Source organism: Garra rufa, chromosome 1 (assembly GCF_049309525.1).
Source record: "Garra rufa chromosome 1, GarRuf1.0, whole genome shotgun sequence".
Lineage (NCBI taxonomy): Eukaryota > Metazoa > Chordata > Actinopteri > Cypriniformes > Cyprinidae > Garra > Garra rufa.
Window position 1 is genome coordinate 67,959,907 of NC_133361.1, and position 5,000 is coordinate 67,964,906.

General features: G+C 47.3%; 1 non-coding gene across 1 annotated transcript; it reads right to left on the reverse strand.

Annotated features, from left to right (window-relative positions):
* Positions 1–2,054: 2,054 nt before the first annotated feature.
* Positions 2,055–2,127, reverse strand: trnar-ccu (transfer RNA arginine (anticodon CCU)). Its single transcript has one exon. It is a non-coding gene; the product is annotated as a tRNA-Arg (tRNA).
* Positions 2,128–5,000: the final 2,873 nt, after the last annotated feature.

The window sequence follows — 5,000 nt, forward strand, 5'->3', positions numbered from 1 at the left end:
TAACTTGTCTTGCAGCACTTGGGCACATATAAAAGTGAAACAAGATTAGCAGAGGATGGTTTCGATCCATTGACCTCTGGGTTATGGGACCAGCATGCATCCGCTGCGCCACTCTGCTCACCTTGATGTAGAGCCCGTACACTGGTCTTTTCAACATCACTTGATTCTGGCACACGTTTCTAACTTGTCTTGCAGCACCTGAGCACATATAAAAGTGAAACAAGATCAGCAGAGGATGGTTTCGATCCATCGACTTCAGGGTTATGGGCCCAGCACGGCTTCGTTGCGCCACTCTGCTGAAAGTCACCGCAGATGGGACTCGAACCCACAATACCTGGCTTAGGAGGCCAGTGGCTTATCCATTAGGCCACTAGGGCTGTCATGCAGCTGCTTACTTTTTCTTTTAGGTCTTCATCTCATTCAGCTTCTGGATGAACAACTTTTGTGAGAGGACCAAGTGACTTTAGGTTTTCACAAACAGGCTCTGAACATTTCTCTTTTTTGGGGGCTCTGTCATATAAACAAGGGCAGAAGTCTTAGCAGAGGAAGGTTTCGATCCATCGACCTCTGGGTTATGGGCCCAGCATGCTTCCGCTGCGCCACTCTGCTTGTCTTGATGTAAAGCTTGTGCACTGGTCTTTTCAACATAACATGAATCTTGCACACATTTCTAACTTGTCTTGAAGCACTTGGGCACAAATAAAAGTGAAACAAGCTTAGCAGAGGATGGTTTCGATCCATCGACCTCTGGGTTATGGGCCCAGCACGCTTCCGCTGCGCCACTCTGCTTGTCTTGATGTAAAGCTTGTGCACTGGTCTTTTCAACATAACAAGATTCTTGCACAAATTTCTAACTTGTCTTGAAGCACTTGGGCACAAATAAAAGTGAAACAAGCTTAGCTGAGGATGGTTTCGATCCATCGACCTCTGGGTTATGGGCCCAGCACGCTTCCGCTGTGCCACTCTGCTCGCCTTGATGTAGAACCCATGCACTGGTCTTTTCAACATAACTTGATTCTTGCACACATTTCTAACTTGTCTTGCAGCACCTGGGCACATATAGAAGTGAAACAAGCTTAGCAGAGGATAGTTTCGATCCATCGGCCTCTGGGTTATGGGCCCAGCACGCTTCCGCTGCACCACTCTGCTCGCCTTGATGTAGAGCCCGTGCACTGGTCTTTTCAAAATAACTTGATTCTTGCACACATTTCTAACTTGTCTTGCAAGACCTGGGCACATATAAAAGTGAAACAAGATTAGCAGAGGATGGTTTCGATCCAGCGACCTCTGGGTTATGGGCCCAGCACGCTTCCGCTGAGCCACTCTGCTTGTCTTGATATAGAGCCTGTGCGCTGGTCTTTTCAACATAACATGATTCTTGCACATATTTCTAACTTGTCTTGCAGCACTTGGGCACATATAAAAGTGAAACAAGATTAGCAGAGGATGGTTTCGATCCATTGACCTCTGGGTTATGGGCCCAGCATGCTTCCGCTGCGCCACTCTGCTTGACTTGATGTAGAGCTCGTGCACTGGTCTTTTCAACATAACATGAATCTTGCACACATTTCTAACTTGTCTTGAAGCACTTGGGCACAAATAAAAGTGAAACAAGCTTAGCAGAGGATGGTTTCAATCCATCGACCTCTGGGTTATGGGCCCAGCACGCTTCCGCTGTGCCACTCTGCTCGCCTTGATGTAGAACCCATGCACTGGTCTTTTCAACATAACTTGATTCTTGCACACATTTCTAACTTGTCTTGCAGCAACTGGGCACATATAGAAGTGAAACAAGCTTAGCAGAGGATAGTTTCGATCCATCGACCTCTGGGTTATGGGCCCAGCACGCTTCCGCTGCACCACTCTGCTCGCCTTGATGTAGAGCCCGTGCACTGGTCTTTTCAACATCACTTGATTCTGGCACACATTTCTAACTTGTCTTGCAGCACCTGAGCACATATAAAAGTGAAACAAGATCAGCAGAGGATGGTGCGATCCATCAACTTCAGGGTTATGGGCCCAGCACGGCTTCGTTGCACCACTCTGCTGAAAGTCACCCCAGATGGGACTCGAACCCACAATCCCTGGCTTAGGAGGCCAGTGCCTTATCCATTAGGCCACTGGGGCTGTCATGCAGCTGCTTACTTTTTCTTTTAGGTCTTCATCTCATTCAGCTTCTGGATGAACAACTTTTGTGAGAGGACCAAGGGACTTTAGGTTTTCACAAACAGGCTCTGAACATTTCTCTTTTTTGGGGGCTCTGTCATATATACAAGCGCAGAAGTCTTAGCAGAGGAAGGTTTCGATCCATCGACCTCTGGGTTATGGGCCCAGCATGCTTCCGCTGCGCCACTCTGCTTGACTTGATGTAGAGCTTGTGCACTGGTCTTTTCAACATAACATGATTCTTGCACAAATTTCTAACTTGTCTTGAAGCACTTGAGCACGAATAAAAGTGAAACAAGCTTAGCAGAGGATGGTTTCGTTCCAATTGACCTCTGGGTTATGGGCCCAGCACGCTTCCGCTGCTCCACTCTGCTTGACTTGATGTAGAGCTCGTGCACTGGTCTTTTCAACATAACATGAATCTTGCACACATTTCTAACTTGTCTTGAAGCACTTGGGCACAAATAAAAGTGAAACAAGCTTAGCAGAGGATGGTTTCGATCCATCGACCTCTGGGTTATGGGCCCAGCACGCTTCCGCTGCGCCACTCTGCTTGTCTTGATGTAAAGCTTGTGCACTGGTCTTTTCAACATAACATGATTCTTGCACAAATTTCTAACTTGTCTTGAAGCACTTGGGCACAAATAAAAGTGAAACAAGCTTAGCTGAGGATGGTTTCGATCCATCGACCTCTGGGTTATGGGCCCAGCACGCTTCCGCTGTGCCACTCTGCTCGCCTTGATGTAGAACCCATGCACTGGTCTTTTCAACATAACTTGATTCTTGCACACATTTCTAACTTGTCTTGCAGCACCTGGGCACATATAGAAGTGAAACAAGCTTAGCAGAGGATAGTTTCGATCCATCGACCTCTGGGTTATGGGCCCAGCACGCTTCCGCTGCACCACTCTGCTCGCCTTGATGTAGAGCCCGTGCACTGGTCTTTTCAAAATAACTTGATTCTTGCACACATTTCTAACTTGTCTTGCAAGACCTGGGCACATATAAAAGTGAAACAAGATTAGCAGAGGATGGTTTCGATCCATCGACCTCTGGGTTATGGGCCCAGCATGCTTCCGCTGCGCCACTCTGCTTGACTTGATGTAGAGCTCGTGCACTGGTCTTTTCAACATAACATGATTCTTGCACAAATTTCTAACTTGTCTTGAAGCACTTGGGCACGAATAAAAGTGAAACAAGCTTAGCAGAGGATGGTTTCGTTCCAATTGACCTCTGGGTTATGGGCCCAGCACGCTTCGCTGCTCCACTCTGCTTGACTTGATGTAGAGCTCGTGCACTGGTCTTTTCAACATAACATGAATCTTGCACACATTTCTAACTTGTCTTGAAGCACTTGGGCACAAATAAAAGTGAAACAAGCTTAGCAGTGGATGGTTTCGATCCATCGACCTCTGGGTTATGGGCCCAGCACGCTTCCGCTGCGCCACTCTGCTTGTCTTGATGTAAAGCTTGTGCACTGGTCTTTTCAACATAACATGATTCTTGCACAAATTTCTAACTTGTCTTGAAGCACTTGGGCACAAATAAAAGTGAAACAAGCTTAGCTGAGGATGGTTTCGATCCATCGACCTCTGGGTTATGGGCCCAGCACGCTTCCGCTGTGCCACTCTGCTCGCCTTGATGTAGAACCCATGCACTGGTCTTTTCAACATAACTTGATTCTTGCACACATTTCTAACTTGTCTTGCAGCACCTGGGCACATATAGAAGTGAAACAAGCTTAGCAGAGGATAGTTTCGATCCATCGGCCTCTGGGTTATGGGCCCAGCACGCTTCCGCTGCACCACTCTGCTCGCCTTGATGTAGAGCCCGTGCACTGGTCTTTTCAAAATAACTTGATTCTTGCACACATTTCTAACTTGTCTTGCAAGACCTGGGCACATATAAAAGTGAAACAAGATTAGCAGAGGATGGTTTCGATCCATCGACCTCTGGGTTATGGGCCCAGCACGCTTCCGCTGCGCCACTCTGCTTGTCTTGATATAGAGCCTGTGCGCTGGTCTTTTCAACATAACATGATTCTTGCACATATTTCTAACTTGTCTTGCAGCACTTGGGCACATATAAAAGTGAAACAAGATTAGCAGAGGATGGTTTCGATCCATTGACCTCTGGGTTATGGGACCAGCATGCATCCGCTGCGCCACTCTGCTCACCTTGATGTAGAGCCCGTACACTGGTCTTTTCAACATCACTTGATTCTGGCACACGTTTCTAACTTGTCTTGCAGCACCTGAGCACATATAAAAGTGAAACAAGATCAGCAGAGGATGGTTTCGATCCATCGACTTCAGGGTTATGGGCCCAGCACGGCTTCGTTGCGCCACTCTGCTGAAAGTCACCGCAGATGGGACTCGAACCCACAATACCTGGCTTAGGAGGCCAGTGGCTTATCCATTAGGCCACTAGGGCTGTCATGCAGCTGCTTACTTTTTCTTTTAGGTCTTCATCTCATTCAGCTTCTGGATGAACAACTTTTGTGAGAGGACCAAGTGACTTTAGGTTTTCACAAACAGGCTCTGAACATTTCTCTTTTTTGGGGGCTCTGTCATATAAACAAGGGCAGAAGTCTTAGCAGAGGAAGGTTTCGATCCATCGACCTCTGGGTTATGGGCCCAGCATGCTTCCGCTGCACCACTCTGCTTGACTTGATGTAGAGCTCGTGCACTGGTCTTTTCAACATAACATGATTCTTGCACAAATTTCTAACTTGTCTTGAAGCACTTGGGCACGAATAAAAGTGAAACAAGCTTAGCAGAGGATGGTTTCGTTCCAATTGACCTCTGGGTTATGGGCCCAGCACGCTTCGCTGC